At 48.8% G+C, this 22,117-nt stretch overlaps 2 long non-coding RNA genes across 2 annotated transcripts; one reads left to right on the top strand and one right to left on the bottom strand.

The window, feature by feature from the left end:
- Positions 1-5,263: 5,263 nt before the first annotated feature.
- On the bottom strand, positions 5,264-16,614 carry LOC120596286 (uncharacterized). The gene is made up of 3 exons (XR_005651126.1): positions 16,346-16,614; positions 15,697-16,109; positions 5,264-5,594 (listed from the first exon to the last, which is right to left on the bottom strand). It is a non-coding gene; the product is annotated as an uncharacterized LOC120596286 (long non-coding RNA).
- LOC120596287 (uncharacterized) lies at positions 16,036-21,066 on the top strand. The gene is made up of 2 exons (XR_005651127.1): positions 16,036-16,246; positions 20,850-21,066. It is a non-coding gene; the product is annotated as an uncharacterized LOC120596287 (long non-coding RNA).
- The last annotated feature ends 1,051 nt before the right edge of the window (positions 21,067-22,117 follow it).

The following is a 22,117-nucleotide window of genomic DNA, read 5'->3' as shown; positions in this document are numbered from 1 at the left end:
ATGTGCCTACCCAAGACCTCTTCCCTCCGGAGGTCCCAGGACAGTCCTCTGCACTGGCCCACTTCCCTGGGCCCATTCTTCTCTTAGGAGCAGCTTTTTCTATCTACAAAGCCCAAATAGGTGTATTAAAAAACAAAAACAGTAAAACTTCCCATGGGTCTTTCACTTCACATCCATAGGTTGAAAAGTCAGGTGTGTAACTTAGAACAGATCACTTAGCCTTTCTGGATTTCTGTGTCTTCCTCAATGAACAAAATAAGTGTATAGACAGCTTGAAAAATGTAAAGCACCCTTCAAGGCTCAGGAATAAATATTAGGCCATTTAATTGCGGGTTAAAATCCTGCCTCTAACTCCTATTAGCTGAGTTGTCTTGGGCAAGTTACTAATTTCTCGAAGCCTCAGTTTTCTCATCAGAGGTGCTCATGTGACCTGTCTCAAAGCTTTGGGAGGTGGATTGAGTGAGATAAGGTAGACAAACCACTCAGATGACAGAGGTGAGTTCTCTATTACTATACAGTAGTTCCTCACTTATCCACGGTTTACCTTTCCACGGTTTCAGTTACCCGTGGTCAACTGAGGTCCAAAAATATTAAATGGAAAATTCCAAAAATAAAGAATTCATGTTTTAAATTAGGCACCGTTCTGAGCAGTGTGATGAAACCTCGAGATGCCCTGCTCTGTCCTGCCCAGAATGTGAATCACCCTTTTGTCCAGTCTCCACACTGTATGTGACCTGCTCCTTAGTCACTTGGTAACTATCTCAGTTATCAGAAAGATACCACATTCACATAACTTTTATTACAGTATATTGTTATAATTATTCTATTTTATTATTAGTTATCGCTGTTAATCTCTTACCGTGCCTAATTTATAAATTAAACTTTATCATATGTATGTATGTATATATAGGAAAAACAGTGTGTTATAGGATTCGATACTACCCAGTTTCGGGCATCTACTCGGAGTCTTGGAACATACGCCCTCGGATAAGGGGAGGCTACCATGTTTCCTCAAATCTAAGATTATAAGATGCATCATTATTTTACGTCCCACTACGAATGGATTGTGAGACACATCTCAGATTTCAGAGACGTGTGCACCTTAGACTCGATGAAATACTATATTATTGGGAGGGTGAGGAAGAGGCAACAGGTGTGTCAATCTTTATAGCAGTGGTCTTCCACTCGAGAAGCATTTTACAATATGATGCCCTGACTGCATTCCAATTAAACCAAAACCTCTGAGGTATGGCCCAGTAATTAATCTGTGCCTTCATTTCCCCGTCTGCAAAACTGGAATGATTCTAGAATCTACTTTCTGGCGCTGTTGTCTTAAATGAGCTGATTCATGTAACTGGTTTAAAACAGTGCCGGGCCCACAGAAATGCTGAAATAAATGTTAACAATTACTCAACTCTGTACCCGAGATTGTGGCATACACTAGGTGCTTCCTAAATGTTGGTCAAAAGCAGGAGTAAAAACATGGTCACATGACTGCTCCCCTGCCCTCCCCCACCAGCTGGGAGAGGCCCACTCTGGCCTCTGTCCAGGGCGCGGGGGCCCAAGAAGAGGCTCACCTGCCCAAGGGCCTTCAGTCCAAAGTTCTAGGGGGCCCCGCCCTTCCCCAGCTCTGCACCCCGCCCTCTTGGGCTGCAGTGTGGTGGGCACTGCCACATGGGCTCCGCCAAGACTTCTTGGAGTCAATGACGGGAACCAAACTTCTCCCCTCGCTTCCACCCCTCCCCTTTCCTGCTTTTCTTATTTTCTTTTCCATAAAGATTAGTCTGTGTTGCTCCTCTATCAAGGCCTGGAGGATAAACATTTGGTCCAGAGGCAGAGAAACCCCAGGCTTGAAGGCCCCCGACGGCCCCCACCCTGGCAGCATAAACCCAGGGCTTTTAAGCAAGGAATGGTTTTCAGTAAATCTCTCCTATCAGCAGAAACCTTTGAAAGAGTTTGTTTAAAGGCCAGGGAGATAAACAGCAAGGAGAAGTGTTTGTTTAAGATGTATGTTCTGTGTGGGCACTCTGGGGCCCGGATTCACATCTAAGGGAAAGGAGCCTCTCAGAGTCCAGGGTGCGGGCCTCCTAGGGGTGCCTGGGGCCCTGGGTGTGGACTCAGCCCAGGCAGAAACCCAGTCCTCAGGGAGGGGAAGCGAGCTGGACTGCACCTGCAGGCCCCTCCCTGGCTGGGGGAGGGAAAGGAGGGGGAATGAAAGTTGCCCCAGGAAGGGGAAAAAGCTTTTTTCACCCTGTCAGGCGGGGAGGGCTATGCAGAAGGACCTGCTGGTTGGCATGCAGGCAGAAATCCCTCGGGAAGCCAGCTGCCTCACATCTCCAACTGTAAATTCAGAACAAGGTCCCGGCTCATGGCTGCCCACCCCCAAAGGCTCCACACTCAGCAGCCCAAAATAAACGAGGGCTTGAATCTGGATATCGCTAGCTCTGTGACCTTGGACAAGCCCCCTAACCCGTGTCTAGAGCCCTAGGTCCTCTGTGTTGTGAAAATATCACGCCTGCCTCAAAAGGTTTTAATATGTATTGAGCACTTGCTGTATACCAGACACTGTTATAAGGGCTTGGGCTATAACAGAAAACAAAAGAAACAAAGTCTCTGCCCTTTTGGAGCCTAAAGTGGAGGGAAGTAGACAATGAACATAATAATTAGTAAATTATACACTACATTAGAAGGTGATAGAAGCTACGGAAAGAAATAGAACAAGATACAAGGAATAGGGAGAGGACGATGAGGTTTGGCTCTGCCAAGAAAGTAGTCTCTGAAAGAGCTATAGATCTCTGAGGACAGAGGGGTCCAAGCAGAGCCTTCAGCCAGGGAAATGCCCAGAGAATCGAATGAAATGTCCTTCATTAAGCACGTAGTATGAGCTCTGGAGCATGGTCTTGTGGTCAGAAATAATAGCTGAAGTTGTCATTGTCGAAGCCATTACTGAGGGTAGGGGAGCTTTCAAAGAGGAAGCAGGGCTTGAGCTGGGTTTTCCCTGGAATTCCTTCCTCCTGCCAAGTAGACAGGAGAACTGGCATCTCTGGAGCAAAGCGCTTTGAAGGTGAGGAGACAGGCAGACCAATGACAGAGCTCACAGCGTCTGAGGGGTCCGAGGGCAAAGGCAACCAGATTCTCAGGGAAAGCCTTCAGCTGGATCAGGGGTCTGGACTCTGATCCTGGCTCTGCCCCTCGCCTGCCAGGTCATCTGGGCAAATGACTAGTAGCTTCCTGGGTCTGTCTTTCCTCTACAGCAGAATGGGAATAATATATCCTCCCCTCACTGGACTGTTGGGAGGATGAAAGCAGTACATGGCATATTAGTGTTAGTAGATGCTCAATAAATGTTGGGTTTGTGTTTCGTGCCCACCCTTGTCCCTATGGACTTCTTTCCAGCTCTTACATGGAGTGGGATGACAATAGGCCCGCCAGGTCCCAGAACTGAAGATGTTGGACAGCTGAGCATTGTCTTCACGTAGCTGAAAGGCAGTCCCACTAGAGAGAGTTTAGGTTTGTTTCTGGGCCCCAAAGAGAAGGTAGGAATGTCAAGGAAACAGGTTTTCGCTCCACTCAAGAGGAATTTTTCAGTATCAGTGGTGTTTAGCAGCGAAATGGACCTCTTTAGAGTTAGTGAGCTCCTGCTGATAGAAGTCACGTGAGCAGAAGAAGGCCGGGTTTTAGATAGAGGTTGAGCAGAAGGGATCCCTGCTTTGGGAGGCGTTTGACCAATTGGTTTTGGGGTCCCTCCCAGCTGTGAGATTTGAGGATCTACTTCCATCCCCTCCCAAGCTCCACAGATCCCGGAGATTTGTCCACACACGACTTTCTTCATTACCTTGTGAAAACTTGCTTGACCTGTGTCCTTAGGGTTCTGCCATGTGATGGGCCAGCACATCTGATAGATAAATTCGTGCTAAATTTGGAATAGTCACAGATTAGCATGTTAATCCTGCCAGGTACCCAGGGGCAGTTTAACAGGGTCATGGATGTGTTAACTCAGAGACACAAGGAATGGTGAAGTTTCAGGCACTGTGAGAGAGACTGAGGGACAGATCTGTTTGGGGAAACGTGCCTGAGTACTTTATCAAATAGTTCCTAGTGTCCTCCAAACCCTACTTATAGTATGTTAAGTTTTAGCTAAGATCACAGACCATGGCTCAAAGATTTAAAGGGCCCAACTGCCCACCTCAGCCTCTGCTCATGAACCAGGTGAGGTGCCAGGCCAACTCTGGGCACCTTCTCCCTGCCCCACGGACATTGGCCAAGGAGAGCCCGCTCGCCTGCCAGCTGGAAGCCCGCACTTTTCTTTTCAAAGCCTCTGCATTTCCTTCCCCTCCTCCTCCTTCCTTCCCGCCTTCCCCCCACCCCGCAAAAAGAGGATGCCCCTTCTGTTGAGTACACAGCCTGTAATTTTGCTGTCAGATCTCAGCCAGGAGGTCAGTGTTGTGACTGACTGTGTAGGGATCGCTCCCTCAAGGGTAATTACACTAAATTCCCCTCTGAAGGACAGCTCTCTCCGGATAGAATACAAGAAAACCCCGCATCCCCCCATTCACAGAAATTCATGATTTCTGTCGTTGTCACTGGTACCCCGGCAGCGAGAGACTTCGAGGAGCTCCAACTACTCTACTCAGAGGTGAGCCTGCAGGGTGACAGGACCCAGGCGGGGGGAAGGGGTGATGGCGGATGATCCAACAGCAAGGGAAGTGGGGATCCAGAGGGGCCACATTGGGAGCTAGGGGCCTGGCTGGCACAGGGCCGGAGCCAGGAGCATCTCTATTCCAAGCTGGCCGTGCCAAGAATTGAGAAAGCAGGAAGGCCCCCTGCTGACATCCACCCCATGAGAAGAGACCCCCTTGACATTCGCTCATTCCTTTGTTTAATAGGCTGACATCGAACGCTCATCATCTGCGCTGCACTGTACTAGGCACTAAAGGGGGGACCCTGGGATGGGCAGCGGCCCCCTCTGGAAAGAGCTTGAGGGCTCTTGGGCAAAACAAAGCATTCACACAGGAGAGGTGAATTAGTATCAAAGTCCCCATCATCCCCAGGCCCCTTCAGAGGGGCGATGCCCTGACCCTTGTCCCCATCCACCCCAAGGGAAGATGACAGAAATGGCTGAGACCTTCCAGATCTAGCATCTACACCCAGCAGCTCCTGCACTTGCACTTCTCCCCACCCCAGGGAGACCCTGGCGAGAGTTGGGGAGTCACTCACCCACGACAAACAGTTAAAAGGAAGAAAGCAGGTCTGGCGATATCAATGCACTTTGATAACAATAAACTCTGCTTTTAATTTATGCTAATGTGTAGGGCTGTGGTGACAGTAAGAACTAAATTACAGAGTGGCTTTCGAGCTGGTAATTATCCCTCCATTTTTCGCTGCTCTGGAAGATGGACACACAATTATGCTCTCTTGCTGTATATTAATACAGATTCTTGACATCTTCAGCAGACCTGGAGCTGTCATCGAGCTTTTTGTCTCCTTTAATTGAAAATTAATGGTTACTGGGTTGCCACGGAAACAGAGGCCACGGACGCCAGTGGCGCTCATGTCTCACTGAGGGACTGGCGGCTTCAGGAGTCCGGAATGACCTTGAAAGTTAAAAGAAAAAAAAAAAACTTAAAAAAGAAAGGGAGAGGAGGGGAAATGAGGACAGGAGGGTGGGAGAGCGTGTCAGAACTGAAAGAGAGAAGAGAGAAGGAGAAAAGAAAGGAAGAAAGGAGAAAAAGAAGAGGAGGGAAAAGATAAAAATAAAAATTTTACAGGAGGTTAGGAGCATGAATGATTGAGGAAAGTAAATTAGTAAGTTTTACCTCTCAATTTTTGTTCTCTCTCTCTCTCTCTCTCTCTCTCTCTCTCTCTCTCTCTCTCTCTTTCTCTCAAGACCCATTGAAAAACTGGGAGCTGGATCTCCACTCTAAAATCCAAGATTCTACAAATCTGTCTTAGGAAGAAAGATGGCATCAGACCAAAGTGCCCAAAAGAAAGAGACAAAGGCTCCTTGCTGCCATGAGAGGTGGCAGGCAGAGCTGGGAGCCGGGCTGAGGTGTGCCATGTGGGCACTTCCCAGGGTCCAGTGGGCTGTGCTGTCAGAAATGGGGCCAGAGAGGGGCTGCCTTGTAGGGAGCCAGGGGAGCTGCCACAACATTGCTCTGGCAGTAATGAGCAGGTAAAAGGGCTCTGTCGGCTGGGCCATCAGCTTGAAGACACAACAAAAGAACTCAGAGATGGGGGTATGAAGGGGGACGATCTTGGCAGGGAAAGGCAACGTTCGGTTTGCCCAGGAAGATAAGAGATAAAGAGGAGGCAGTTCCATGTGGCTCCAGGACACACAGTGGCTCTGGGCTTGGGAATGTTTTGTTTCTACCAGGCCCAGCGGAGGGGCAGTAGGGACCCCTGAGCGTTCTTTTAGCAGAGAAGGTTGGGCTCCTTCCTCATCAGCCCACCATTCCAGTTCCTCAGCCCAGAGCGCAGCCTCCAGAAATACGATGCAATTCAACAGTAACTATATGTCTACCGTGAACCAGGAGCCAAGCTCGTGAATCAGACGAAGAGCCTGCCCTAGAAAGCCTCACACTCAGGGCTGGGGGTAGACAGACATATCAAGAAACAATTGCAAAGTTAGCCACCCCCTTAAAGATTTCTCTAAAAGGATGTTGTCGCTGTGTTGTTCGTAACAGCAAACATGAAGAAATAATCAGGATGGCCAACAATCGAGGATTGATAATATTATGTGCCTGATAATATATACCCAAAAGATGGAACACTCTACAGTCATTTTAGATTATGTTGGAAAAGAATATTTAACGACCTGGGGGAAAGGTTCTTGATATTTTGTTTAACGAAAAAGACAGTTTACAAAAATTGTAATGTATTTATGATTTCATAATCCCGTTTCTAAGTTTTTTGAGATATACGTACATTAAGCTATTATGCTGTAATAAAAAGTTACCTATATGTGTGTATAAATGTGTAAGTGTGTGAATATATGTGTGAGCACTGTGAATAGGTATGTGAATGAGTATATGAGTATATACTTTAAAAAACTACAAGATACAGTAACATGGTTATCTCTGAGTAGTTGCATCATGACTGAACTTTATCACTTTTTTTATGCTTTCTGTATTTTCCAAATTTTCTACAATAAATACTGTTGATAGAGGAAAAAGGAGTTTTTGAAATGAGCTTCTCCAGAAACCATTCCCCTGGAGGTAAATTCCCCTGCTCCCCACTTACATCTGAGAAGACTAGGTCCCCTGGCCCAGGTGTTTTCCCCCAAAGAGCACTCAGCAGATCCTTTCCTCAACTACCAGTGCCCCGCCACGGGCTCTCACTCCCACCCCGACCCTCTCCCCACTCCCAGCCTATGGCCAGGGTATCCAGAGATAGGGTGAACACCTGAGGACCCCCAGGAGGAGCTGCCGGGGGTAGGCCTGCAGTAGGCAACCCAGAAACCCCCCTCTTGGGTTCCTGTGTCCATTTTTACAGACCGGGTAACTGAAGCCCAGAGATGTTAACCAATTTGCTCCAAGTCACACAGCTGGTCAGTGGCAGAGCTAGAACCCAGCCCCAGGGACTATCTGCCAGGTGTATGGTCTCCGCACCTTTCTCTGCTGCCTTGTTCCTTACTAGGACCAGAGAACCCAGGGGTTCGGGAAGCCTCTATGAATTGCTTGGATTTCTGGAAGAAGCCCCATTCTAGGAAGGTCACCATGATAAACAGCATCTTTTTATGGTCTTTGCACCCTTGGCAGGAGTGGGAGAGAGTAGTTACGTTATCCCTAGTTAGAGTAGGAACTTTGGAGAAAGACTGGCTGGGAGCAGGGCTCCCAGGAAATGCATCCTTTCCACCTCTCACCAGACACATCCTTAAGCCTCTGACCCTCTCAGGCCCTACACTAACCTGGCACACAGGAACTTGCCTCTCACCCCCAATCTATTTCTCTACCCTTGTCAAGCCTTCTCCTCCAAAATCAGATTCCATACTCCCCTCCTCCAGGAAACTTTCAGGCAATTAACTTTACGTGGTCACTATTATTCCTTAAAACCACCCTCATTGCACACATCCTCTGTGGCAGGCCCGACTCCAAGTACCTCTCAAGTGTTCACTCCCTTCATCTTCTCAACAATCTTATGAGGGGGTGCCACTGTTTTCTCCCACTGAGGCATAGAGAGGTTAGCCTATTTGCACAAGGTCACACAGCAAATCAGTGGCAGAATCAGAATATGAACCCAGGCACTCTGAGACGAGAGGACATGCTCTTAACCACCACACCAATGACAATGCAAGGGACCCTGGTTTTTTGTTGCATTGGATGACCTGGAACTCTTTTGCCCATTTGCCTGGGCTCTGGTGACATTTCAATGATGAGGCAAGTCTCAGTGATGGCCTTTCCCCAGAACAAGGGATTTGGCATTTGAAGGCAGGAGGAAACAGGCTTGTCCCCTTTTGGAGAGTATGTCACATCTGACACGTTGGCCTTGTCAGTTTTGTCCTCACTGGTCTTGCCACCAATACTCAGAACAGGCTCTGCACATAGGGGAGGGGGAAGTGGGGGCTGCCCATGGCTGACTGGAGACAGTCACTGGGGAATGGTCCCAGGCGAGGGCCCCCATGTGGCTGCCCACTCTGAAGGAGCCCTGAAAACCAGAGGCCTTGAACTCTTTCCTCTCTACCTCTACCCTGCTGCCTGCCTTTCTTCACCTCTCCCCTGTCCTTCCCCCTACCTCCCTGCTTCACCCCTGCCTACTTCCCTCCCCATCTACTTTCCCAGAGAGAGAACAAACAAGAAGACAAACTCGGCAGCAGTGGGCAGCGGTGGCAGCAGAGGGGAGCAGGGAACTTTCCTTCATTTCCCCAGCTTCCCTGATCCTGACCTTAATCCCCACTCAGCATCCTGTCAGCCGGGTTGTTCTCAAGCTGACATTGCTGCAGGCGCCTTCTCCGCAGCCTTTCCTCAGATCTGCCTCCTCCGGGGACTTCTAAAGAGGAGCCCGAGGTTTCTCTGTTACAGCCGGCTTCACTCGCTGCCCTCAAGCAAAGCCGGGGCTCTCAGGGGGCCACAGGGAGAGAGGGCTGCAGGGGGATAGTGCCAGGCCTGACATTTCGGAAGAAGAGGGGAGGATGGAGGTGGCTAGACCCCAGAGGTTTTCAGAGTGAGGGTCAGACCTGGAGCAGGAGCCCAGCCAGTGCTGTTGGTGTCTATAAAGCAGGGCGAGCCTTACTTAGATGTTTGGGCCTGAGAGACAGAGGAGAAACTGAGGCTGGAGCCCAGGGAATTTATGTTGGTGCTGGTTCTAACTGTGGAGAAAGCAGAGGAGTCTGTGACTTTCGGAGTCCGCCGGGAGATCACAGACCAGGGTGGGTTTGGAGAAGGGCAGCTGGGGCCTGTATCGAGTGTGTATGAAAGAAAACCCATATGTACACATTAGCCAGTCGACTTCCTCACCTACTGAGTTCTGGGTGTTGGGAAAGAAACAGGAAAGGCAGCCTGGTAAAAGCGATGAAGTGTGAGCTTGGCATGAGGTGGGTCTAGATCCCAATCCGGCTCTGCCAAGTGGTAGCTGTGTGGCCTCTGGCCAATCACTCAGCTTTTCTGAGCCCCATTTTTCTCACCTACAAAGTTGGATGTGTGTGTGTGTGTGTGTATGTAGGTTATAATAAAAGCTTCTATGCAGGATCAATGGTAAGTTTAGAGACAAGGTGTAAAGAGCCCCTGGGGTTTAGGATGAATTTTACTATTCATGTCACCATCCACAGGGGACATTAGAGTCCAGAACTTTGGGTCTTCCTGAAAGGGGATGCATGCAGGAGGAGTCACCTGAGAGCATATGTGTGTGCAGGCGAGTGTCTGTTAGGGGAAGGAGGTGTCCTGGGAAGGGCTCCTGTGAAATTATTGTGAGTCTCTATGCAGCAGCCTGAACAAACATCCAAGGCGGTGGGCTCTGGCCAGCCCTCCCTTCCCCACACTCCCACCCTGCCAAGGGGCCAGAGATGCAGGAGTCTCCAGGAAACCCAGGAAGAGGTGCTCCCCGAGTCCCCTCTCATGACTCCCTCTCCTGGGCCCCCTTGAGAGCCACAAGTGCTCCCAAGACTAATTTAGAAGGTAGTACCCAAGATCCCAGGTACTCAGCTTTAAAGTCCTTGTCCTGGGAATGTGGCTGCTTCTCCCACAGCCAGGAGATCCCTGCGTGACAATCCGAAGAGACTGAGGCCACTGGGCAGGACTGATCCCATGGTACCTGTACACACGCCACTCCCCAAGTCTGCAGGAGTTGGGGGCTTCTAGATCCATCTACATTTGTGGGGTCTGTACCTCTGGGTTTCTCCAGTAGGTACCCTAAGACACCAGTGGGGCTCCATGTCAGTTAGGCAAGACATGGGGGCTCCCTGACCTGGCATTCAAAGAGATAGACTCAGGCAGGGGCAGGTCGCCTTCGAACTTCCCAAGAACCTCCTGGACCTGAGGTCTGGGAAGCAGGGCAGCTTTCTGCTGCTTCTTTCCTCCCTGGATCCTTCCCCAAAAGGAGGCCTCTTTAGTGTTTGGGGAAGGATTGTGGGGGTACATCTCAGATCTTTGACGGTCACATTCTCCCACATTCTCCCCAATCCCCCACACCCTTGTAGCCACTCCCACCTGCCTGGCCATGAGTTCAGCTGACTAGAATTCTACCAAGAGAGGTGCCCCTGGGAAAAAGGGACAGTGAGATGTGTGTGTCTGAAGGCCTGGCTCCTCACGCAGGTGCCGCAGACCACCGCAAGCCCCTCCCTCTGCCTGCGTCTCAATGCAGCACCAGGAAGCAGCAGGTGGAAATCCAGGGCCTCAGAGAGACCACGGACATTAAAGTGCTAAGCAGATACAAGGCATGGATCTTTATATTCATCTTTTATAGACCAAATCCTTTTGTACCCTCCCCCCCTAACAGGTGCAGGCTACCTAGGAAGGCCCTGGTCCCACTCCTTCCTCCTCTCAACGAATCCTAGCCTCAAGCTGTCTGGCTCTTAAAACAAGCCCCTCTGTTTGGGGGGTTTTAGAGGCAGCTGGAAGGGGACCCCAACCACCCCAACTCCTTCCAAGTCGGGGGAGTCAGGGAACCCTATTCTAAGGCAGCCTTGAGCAGTGATGTCTGCCGGGGTGTTGGGGGAGGTGGGGGTGGGGAAGGACCAGGAGGAAGACTCTGGGTGCCGGATCCTGAAACTCCCTTGGGCGTGAGACCAGAAACCTGAACCCCAGGCCCCCCACCCCGCCCCCCAAGCCACCGTCCGGAAAAAATAAACTATTTCCTGCAACCAGCTCCGAAACAAAGTCTGTGAGTGAGCTGTGACACATGTTACATAAATAGAAGCCGCAGAGGGGAAAAGCCTGTTTTCTCTTTCATTATTTATCACTCTCTAACCATCTCCAGCTGGGTGAGTAAACAGGCGCATTGGCCCATAATGAGGAACAGACTGCTGCCGTGGGGCTGCCAGAGGGTGAGAGTGTGTATGCATGTGTCTGTCTGTCTGTCTGTGTGCTCCTGAGAAGGAAGAGTGGGAGTCTGCGATGGAGAAGGCTGTGGGGCACCTGACTGCAGACAGCAGGGGATTATTCACCTGGAGCCCTGGCTGGGGGTGGGGCACAGTGGCTGCAACTCTCCACCCAGAGGGTTGGCTGAGGATGGGGTGGCTGGATGGAGAAGGAGTCAGATGGGGAGAGACTGTGTGGGTGGGAGAGGATGTGAGAGGTATGAGCCAAGTGTCAGGCTGCGAATGTGCCAGGTCTCAGAGCATGACCCCCAAGGGGTGGCCTCTGAGTGTGGCCAAGGGGATGTGTGTGAGTGGGCTGGGGCAGGAGGGCTTGTGAAAGAGGAGTGTGACTGTGCTGGGTGTGGAGGACTGTATGTAAAACTGGGAGACCGAGGGAGAGTGAGTGTATGTGATGATGCGGCAGTATGTGAGTGTACGTATGGGTGCGTGTGTGTGTGTGTGTGTGACTGTATATGTGTGATCCTAGTGGTATATATGGGTATGTGTGATTTCGTGACTATGGCAAAGTATGAACGTGTGAATGTGCATGTCTGTGTGACTTTGATAGTTTATACAGCTGTGTGTAACTCTAGGCGTGTGCTAAGTACATGAGAGGTTTTATGGCCATAAGATGCTGTTATGGGCTGAACTGTATCCACGAACAAACAAACAAACATGCTGAAGTCCTCACCCCCAGCACCTCAGAGTAAGATCTTATTTGGAAACAGGGTCACAGCAGATGTAATCAGTTAAGTTGAGGTCATACTGAAATAGGGTACCTCTCTGCAATATAACTAGTGTCCTGATAAAAAGATGTTCATGTGAAGACACAGAGACACGTGTCCCTGTGAAGACAGAAGCAGAGATTGGAGTAATGCGTCTACAAGCCAAGGAACACCTGGGGTCATCAGAAGCTTGCAAGAAGCTAGCAAGAGGCGAAGAAGGATCCTTCCCTACAAGTTTCAGAAGGCATCTGGATTTTGGACTTCTCCGAAAGTGAGAAACAATAAAGTTCTGTTGTTTTCAGCCACCTGGTGTTTGCTACTTCGCTATGGCAGTCCTAGGAAACTAACACTGGCGTTTATGAACATGTCGTATGAGCTTGGGAACGTGGGAAACCATGGGAGTGTGTGTGTGCGCGTGCATGTGTGTGATCCTTGTGGTGAAGATGGGTGTGGGTGTGACCATCTGACTGTGGGAGTGTGTACATACATGTCTGAGAACAGGGAATGTGTGAATGTGTGTGTTTGTAGGTAATGCCACACACTCTTTTGGCTTCTAAGTATTATCCCAGAAAGGAACCCAGCAACCATCCTTCACTTCTGGCTGCCTCTGTACACCCCAGACCCTGCCCTGACCTTGGGCAGCCTAGCCCGAGGCACGTCAGCCTTGGAGGAGGACTGAGACAGTCCAGTGGAGGGCTACCCAAGCCTGTCCCTGCCCTAGAGTCACCCAACATCAAGATTTAAACCCTACCCTGGCCCACAGAACCCGGAGTGCTCATCAGGAACCCCAGTGAGTGGATGTGAGGGCGATCTGGCTGCGACATCTGTCACCCCATTGATTACCAGGGTTGATTTGGCTGATCTGGTTGGCTAGGCATGTGTCCCCTTCCTCTCTCACCGCTCCATGTGAGTCGCTCCCAAAGCTGCATGCTCAGTCGAAGAGGATGACCTTCCCCAATAGAGGAGAGGACTGTTCTGTCAAGGGTATACAAGTAGCTGAGCTCCCCTGCTAAAACCTCCAAACAAGCTCTCAGGGACCCCAGTGAGGCCCGGTCCAGAGGCTGGAGGCAATAAGGTAAGGAGTCAGACTCCTTGTTTGTGATCTTGGGCATGCTTGCCTGAAGCCTAATTTTTCTCTAGTTTGAGGCTAATGAGCTGGTATCACCTGTCCTGCATGGGGAGTTACAGTGGAGACAGAGATTCTTGAAACAGAACTGAGTACTGTGTTGACCAGACCCATCCCAATGGACCGCTGGATGTCACAGAGCCGTCTAGAGCTTAACCTCCCCAGGCCATGTTCAGACCAGCCTGGCCTCCTGCTGGCCCAGCCTCCACCCCCAACCAGGGGATATCACAGTCGTTCAATTACTCGCTCAACAAAGCACAGGCCCCAAGGCCCATGTCTTAGAAGCCTCAAAAGTGCCCTGCGGTGAAACCTCAGACAGCTACTTCTCTGAGCCTCAGTTTCTCCTCTGTGAAAAGGGTACAACCATCCTTGCCCTGCCTACTTGATAGGGATGGTGTCAGGCTTATGGGATCTAAAGGACATGAACTTGTCTCATAAAGAAGTCCTTTATAAAATGCCCCACAGCCCGACTTTGTGAATGGAGCATCACAAAGGGAGCCCCATATACCAAGACCTGCGGTACTGATCTCATTCTCACCATCTGAGTGCTTTGTTCTTTCCTCTTCCAGCTTGTCAGTTTCTTCCCTTAGCTCTATAATGGTTTGATTTCATTCAAAAGTCTGCAAAATGGGGTCCCAGGGGCTATGTCCTACCTGTTCCTGTAAGGTCTGGGAACTAAAAATGATTTTTATAGATTAGCATTTACCATTGATTTGATGATTGGGATCATTAACTTTGAACCCCAATTAAGTAAAATATATCCCCTTCCCCGATCCCATTCTTCTCATTAGTAGACCTGTGTTACAAAAAAACTATATTCAACTATTATTGTAATTATAATCCCATCAATAAAAATTTGTTTTCTCTCTTATTATGTAAGTCTCTACATAATTCCCTCAATTTTGCCTTGGTCTGGAAAGCCTAAAATATTTATTGTCTGTCCCGTTACACAAAAAGTTTGTGGGTGTTTGCCTCTATTACAATGCTGACACTACAACAAGATAGTCATAGTTTGCCAACCCTTGAAGTAGAACACTCTAAGCCCTTGGCCCTTTGGATTGATTTGGAGAAGGGTGAGTACATTTCTTGCAGGTCCCAACAAGTCAGCATTTGCTTGATCCATTCACTGGATTGAACTGGGCAGGATGTGAGTGAATCTAACAGGACTCCCTCTAAGGACTTTGAGAGTGAAGCTCACCCAGGAAAAGGCAGAGTTAGCAATGTAGGAAACCCAATGGCATTGTTTTAAGCCCTTGGATCACACATCACTTGCAGTGACTGCCCTACCCCTTGATTATTCTGTTATAAGAGCCAAACAATTTTGCATTGTTATTTAAGCCATTTGAAGAGAGTTTTCTGATATTTGCACGAATACAAAAGCACAAAAGATGGTGTCTAATCCAGCTCAGGGTATTCAAGGAAAACTTCCAAGAGGTGGTGTCAGCTAAGCTGGGTCTTAGAGTTAGTGGTGAAAACAAGTGGTAGGAAAGGTATCCCAAGCAGATGGCAGGAGAGGAAAGAGCACAGCACCCTCCACAAGTCCCAAGTGGCAGAGCTGAGAGTGGCCAGGAATGGGATTGGAATTTCAAGAAAGGACACCTGTGCCCTGTGCTCCAGGCCAAGGTGCTTAAATTTGGCCCCGTGGGAATGGTTCTTGAGGATAGTTTGACAAGTTCAGATTGGCACTTTAGATAGAGCTTTTTGACCACCGTGGAGGATGGACTGGAGGGAGGCATAGGGAAGAGGTCAGATTAGAGGTGGGGTGGCAGTTAGGAGGTTACTGGAATGCCCAGGTAGAAGATGATGAGGGTTCAGACCGATGGCAGTGGGAGTGGGGGTGGAGAGGAGGAAATGACTCAGAAATATTTTGGAAGCCACATCCACAGGACTTAGTGACTGATTAGATGTGCAGAGAAGAGACAGGGAAAATCAAGTGGTGATTTTTGGTTTCTAGAGTGACTGGTCGATTTGATGCCACTACTGAGAAGAAAATGCAGAAGTAGGGCATGTTTTGGGATACAGATGATGATTTTGGTCTGGGGTGTGTTGAGTATGACATCAGTGGAGGTTCACAGACATGGGAGTGGGAGCGAGGTCTGAGTTAGGGACATCACTTGGAGCCGCCAACTCACAGATGGTAGTTAAAACCATAAGAGTAGATGAGATCGTCCAAGAGCTTGTGGGAGCAATGGGTCAAAGCTGAAGCTTTGGGAACACCAAGCATTTAAGAGGAGATAGTGGGAGGTGACATGAACCCACAAAGGAAAAGTCAAGGAGGAGACGAGAAGGTGGAGTGTGGCAGGTGCTGGCGCCCTGCCCATATCTCTGGTACTTACCTCTAGAGAAGGCTGCTTACTGCCAACACCTGCTATTTGCTTGAGGGTTTTTTCCTGGCCATGGAAACACTCTTGGCGCCAGCTCAAGGCAAGCCGGAAGTGCTGGAGAGTTAATGTGCCTGGAAGCAGCCTTCAACCAGTGACCAAGAGGGAGCTGGAGGATAAATACCCCGCTTCCTTGCCTGGTGGTGTGCATGACTTGAGGCATGTCTCATACAGCTTCCGGAGTTCCCCAGCGGGATTGCACCCCTCTTGCTCACGTGGTAGCATAACTTTCATGATGACACTCCCTGAATTGGCTTCCTGCCCTTCTTTCTCACTTTCCCACTTCCCTACTGGTATTTCCTAGGACTGATTCCCGAATAAACTACGTGCGCTAGAATCCTTGTCTCAGAGGCTACTTCTGGGAGAACCTGAAATAAGACAAAGGTGTCGTGAAAACCAGACAAACAGAAAATTCCAAGACGTTCTCTCCATGTAATTTCTGTCTTCGGAGGGATCAGGTCACCCTGCCCCATACATGGTGCCCACTTCCACACTCACAAAAGAGGTAAGCCAATTTCTCCCCTGGCCTTGAGGTTTTCATCAGGAGACTACACATTCCCTGTAGTCCCATCTCGCTATCAAGAAATCCTTTCCTATCTCTTACCTCAGTTCCCCCCTCCTTTTATAGGGGCTGCTATGTCCAGGGAAGTGTGGTCTCAGCCCCTTGAATAACACAAAGGCTTAAAAAGATTCCTCAGCTTGGAGCCTCTCCCTCCCTTGTGCTCCTGGCTTAGTCCTCTCCTTTTCCAGCACTCCAAGTGGCTTTCACTTTTTTCCATTTGTTACACGTCCAGCCTTGTAGATGTTCATCATTTCTCTTTCTGTCTGTGACCCAGGTACTGGCTCTGACTGCCAGTTAGTGATTCACAGAAAGGCAGGGAGCGATGGGTGGCCTAGAAACACTCCCTACTTCCAGTCAGTGACACCTGACCCACACTGCTCTTCACCTCTAACCTCTCAAGGCAAGAAACCAAGGGGAACGAAGGGACTTGAATCAGACTTCTGGGGGCAGGGAGACGGGCTCTCACTAAGCCATATGGTAAAGCGATGTGTAGGTATAGAAGAGTGTCAGGTGTGAACGCAGGCACTTTGCTTATGTAAGTGTGGAAAACTGTGTGTGAGTTTCAACCTCTAGAAGCTTTGGTCTTGTCATTTGTGAAATGAAGATAATAGCAGTACCTACCTGACTTAGGCTAGCTTCCCCCAGAAGCAGCCCTGAGAGAACTATTCCAGTCCACATGGTTGATTTAGGAAACTCCAGGAGAGAAGCGGGAGAAAAAGACAAGGAAGGGAAGGAAGGTAATAAAGTATATTATCCACCCAGCTACGAGGGTGGGCTCAGTCCTGCTGGGGAAACCCTGGGAGTGCACAGAGAACACACACCTCAGAGTTATCTCCCCAGAGGGGTGAAAGAGCGGGGGTATTTATACACCACTTTCCATCTATCATGGGTGGAGGACTTTCTCACACAGCGGCAAAGTGGAATCCAGTGCCCAGAGGCCACCTTCAGGCAAAGCCAGGCAGGCACTGGTCATCAGAAGCCTCAGGGGTGTAGGTGGTCAGGGTGTCATCAAACAAAACAGGGCACCAAAGATCTGGCATATCATCTCAGAGGGCTGTTGGGAGGTAAAATGAGGTCACTCATGAAGAGTTGTTAACACAGTGCCTGATGCCAGTGATTCTTCTCTAATCAAGATCCAGCCTCACCCCAGGCTTCAGAAGCCTGGCTCAGGGACTTCTTGCTGCCTAATAACCATGAGGGAGGTCTTGGGGGCTGGAAGGTTCAAAAACAGAGGAGATTAGTGGAGAAAAGGCCAGAAAGAAGAAGAGGTGCAGGAGACCTGGGAAGGAGGTGGGCCCTGAGGTCCAGGTCAGACATGGAACATGATGTGGACTGTGTGTGGAAGAAGCCCCAGGAAAATGTGTGAGTCCCACTGCATGGGCCCAGTTAGATGCCACACATGATAAGGGACTTATAAAGGCTCTAATCTCCCCGCTTATATCCACTCTACATTCATTGCCTCTGCCGTTCATGGCTCTGCTTTCTCTTTAAAAAAAACAAAAAATTAGGACTACCATGGGGGATCAGGGATACATCTAAAAAGTATCTGGTATACAGTAGGTGCTTAATAGGTTGTGGCTATTTCCAGTGTGAGGCTACCTTGGCTTTGACTTCCCTCTTTCTCATTACACCTCACCCTCCAGTGCCAGTGGCCAAGACTCCAAACCCCAGGCCCTCAAGCTCCCATGGGGAAGGAATACTTCCTTTGCAAAGCACAGAGTTCTAAAGGGATCCCCACTGGACAAGCAGAAAAGGAGCAGGGAGGAGTGATGAGAAGAATGGAGAGCACAGACCTTTGGGAGGAGGGGATGCCCCTGAGGGAGTGAGGGTGCTGCCTTGTCCCATTTTCTATCCAAGTCCCCCACCTGCTACCCTGACCCCCAACTCTTGCCCTCCAATCATTGAAGACACAGTTGTTGCTTAAGTTCTACAACACCCAGCTTATACAGGCAGGGCACCAACTTGCCCTGAGGTGTCAGGCTATTTTTTTTTTAGCTTTGCTCTAAATTATCAAATCATAATCAAATCAAATCAACATGCATTTACAGTGCACCTACTATGCAAAACAAACGATGCTGGGTGCAACAGGAAATCCCAAAATGGCTAAAATCATGGGCCCCTGACCTGTTTATTATCTAGTCGGAGAGATGAGACATAAATGGTTAAACAGTTAACAAACAATACAATGTATTTAAAGTCACTAGGTGCTTATTAAATAAAAGTTAGCCAACAGCACATTGTAGCATCAACATGTGTGCTAAAGATGAGCGGGAAAGAGATGGTAGTGGCTGGGGTAATCAAGAAACAACAGTAGCTCCAATCTATCTAACTCCTACATTGAAAAGAACCCTACATGAGTTATACTCTTCCTCACCACCTCTCTGCCAGACCCACATATTTCTCCCTATTCTGTAGTTGAAGAAACTGAGATTAAGCCCCTTGCTTCAGGATTTCAAGCTTGAAAGTGACAGATTTGGGATTTAAATCTAAGCATCTTCGCAAGGGAAAGAGATATGGAGTAGCACTTGAAGGATGAAGAACTATATGAAGAGAAAAGGGGTTCTTTTCTCTAAGCCCACTCCTTGGCCCCCAGACACACTCCCTCTCAGTGAAAGGTCAGGTTCATTGCGTGAGAGAGGGGAAGGATGCTGGGTCTGCTCTCTTAGCCATCACTGTGTGTGTCCTGCTCTCTCCCTGCAGGGAAATCCCTCCACAGAGCGGGTCTCATTTGACCCAAAGACATCGTGTTCTAATTGATGGGAAATTGTCCACTGCTTGTCAGGTTATTGTTCATTTCCTGATCCTTAATGACTGATTTTCTACCAGTCAGCCTGGAGTCCCGTGCCCACAACCCTGAGGACAAGGCCTGAGTCTTTGCATCCCTGAAAGTGACTGCAGGAAGGCCTGCAAACATCTCTCAGGGCTCGGGGCACACGGCTGGCCTGGCACCAAGAAGGGCAACTCAGTCCCTCCTTCAGTCCTGGGACAGTTCCCCACATTGCAGGGTCCTCTACTCAGGGCAATATGGTAAGCTGATGAGCCTCCCCCCAGGAATAGAAGCCCCCCTTAAAAAGGGGGAGTCTGGAGAATGCCTTGAAGGTTCCTGGCACAGTTCATTAAGATATCAACCTTTAATGAAATATTTGTTTAAATCGTCATTTATCTTAGGGAGCAGGGGCCTTTGTGGTGAAGGAAAAGGCTGCCCCTTTCTACCCCTCCCCCACCTCCACCCAGCACAGATCCTGGGTCTTTCTGAGTCAGAAAGACTGGGAAGCAGGGTGGAGAGGAACAGCTGGCAGATATGGGGAGGGGAGAAGATTCCAGAATGGAGGAATCACAGGAGGAAGACAACTTGACTAAGCAGGAGGCAATAAAGGGGAGTAAAACAGAAAGTTCTAGAAGCACCCCACCACCACCACCCACTGCTATGTGACCACAATGGCCAAACATCAGAAACAGCCCAACTGTTCCATCGAGGGGAGGTTGGATCAAGAACCTGGGGCACAGTGAAACAGCAGATCGTTCTCCAGAAGCCTTTCAATTAATGACCTAGAGATACATTCAATAAATCTGAATTAATCTCAGCAACATGAAGTTGAGTAAAAAACACCACCAATAAAAAGAAAAAGCAAGGAGCAGAAGGTACTTCATTTGAGATTTCAAGATGCCTAAGCAATACTAAGTGATTAAGAGTATAAAACTTACTTGGGAAGGCTACCTACCAACTTCAAGAAACTGCCTACCTCTAGAAGGGAAAGATTTCAGAAAACCAGAGGGAGAAGTATGGAAAAACCACAAGACCAGCAACCATTTTTAAGCTTTTTATTTTTAAATATAAAAAAAGGTGCACAAATCATAAGTGTACATACAGCCCAATTAATTTTCACAAAGTGAACACCCCTTGTAACCAAATTCCCAAAACACAGAACATTCCCAGACCCCCAGGAAACCCCTCATGCCCCTCCCAGTCACTCCCCCAACTAGAGTAGTCACTCTTCTGAGTTCTAATGTCATCAGTTTGACTGATTTTTGAATTTCAGATAAATGAAATCACACTGTGTGTTTTCTCTAGTCTGGTGTCTGGCTTTTATGCTCAACATTCTGATTGTGAGATTTCTCTATGTTGCTGTGTGTGTGGCAGTGGTTTGTTCATTCTCACTGCCAAGTACTAGCTCAAGTATTCAAATACCATGATTTACTCACCTAATTCCAATATTGATGACTCATGAACAGGGCTGCTAAGAACATTCTAAGTGTATGTCTTTTGGTGAACACATATACGTATTTTTTTTGTTGGTATATACTTAGAAGTGGAGCTGCTATATTATGCTGGTAAAGTTTTATTCCTTGTAACTAAAAAAAGGTTTTGAGGAGGGGAAAATATAAGATTCAAGTAGTCAGATGAATGGAAACAAAATATCTGTGCATAAAGGCGTTGGGACTGTGGGAATAAAGAGACTGTTTCTGAACACACATAGCCCCAGGCCTGAGTGCCAGGCTTGGTACTCAGAACAAGCTCACCTACTAACCTACCTCATTCCCATAGCAGGGAGGTAGCTGATCCTGGGAAGGAGCATTCTGAACAAGAAGATCTGGGAACAAGTCCTTGCTGTACCACCTCCTAGCTGTGTGACCTAGAGTGAGTTGCCTGTCCTCTGAGCCCTGAGTTCCTTACCTATAAAATGAAAAGAGCTGTCATGTTGAAGGGCACACAGATGAAGTGCTTGAAATATAGCAAACATTTAATAAATATTAACCTCAGTTGTATGCATGATTTGCAGTTTTGTGAGGTCGATATTCCTCATTTTTAGGTGAGGAAACTGGAGCTCACAAAAGGCAAAATGAGCATTTATGGAAAGCACTACATGAACAGGTCACGGAGCTAGACTTTGATCATGCTTTTTCATGCTGTCCTCCCAACCACCCTAGGAAGCATCCTTCCAGTTTTGTAGATGAGGAAACTGAGGCTCAGACCTCATGGAACTTGCCCAGGTAACACAGCTGGTGAGAGAGGCTGCCTCAGTCCAGCCCCCTGTGCTCTTTAACCATGTCCTCCTAGGCCAGGCCATGGGCCCTGGTTCCTGCCACAGCCACAGCTCCTTGCCCTGGACCCTTTGAAGGAACAAGGACAGAAAGGGGACCCTCCTGCCTGTTCCCAGTCACTCTGCCTCAGGAGCCAAGGGCTAATCTTTTGAACCTGTTCACAGAGTTCCTGCACCAGAAGGAAGGCCTTTGGCTTGCCTGCTTTGATTTTGGGATGTTTGTTTTGTCTCTTTCTTTTTTGAAGCCTTGTTTTTTCACTAAAATGCCCTTTAGGTGAAGACAAGACAGGGTCTTTTGCCTCCCTTGGGCTCCCCGCCACCCTGACCCACTGTGAGTCACAGGGTGCTGGGAAGTGAGCTGGCCTGGAGAAGAGGAGTAAACTGAAATGAGAGCCAAAGCATTTCCCAGGAAATCCGTTTGGGCAAGTAGGCCCACGTGTGAGGTACAGAGAGGGCTGCCGCAGGAAGGTGGTGGAAAAGGACTCAGTGGCTATGAGAACCAGCCAGAAAAGAGCTTGAGAAGCCCATTGGAGGTCTCTTATTTCACCTCCCCCTGCAGAAATTTTTTTTTTTTTTTTTTTAAATCAGAAGTCCCAGTTCTTACTCCTCCTGGAGCCTCTGTAAGAAGGATGGGGAGGAGGCCTTGGCCCAACTGGGCTTACATTACACGGGGACCTGGCAACTTTAAGCCTAGCCCAGGCCTGTCCGCACACCCTGACTCTCACTAGAGCTGGCTCTCCATAGAAGATAAATCAGACCACAAGACCAAGTG

Source organism: Pteropus medius, unplaced genomic scaffold (genome assembly GCF_902729225.1).
Source record: "Pteropus medius unplaced genomic scaffold, Ma_sr-lr_union100, whole genome shotgun sequence".
Lineage (NCBI taxonomy): Eukaryota > Metazoa > Chordata > Mammalia > Chiroptera > Pteropodidae > Pteropus > Pteropus medius.
The sequence above is the reverse complement of the archived record's forward strand: the minus strand, read 5'-3'. Positions and strand labels throughout refer to the sequence as shown.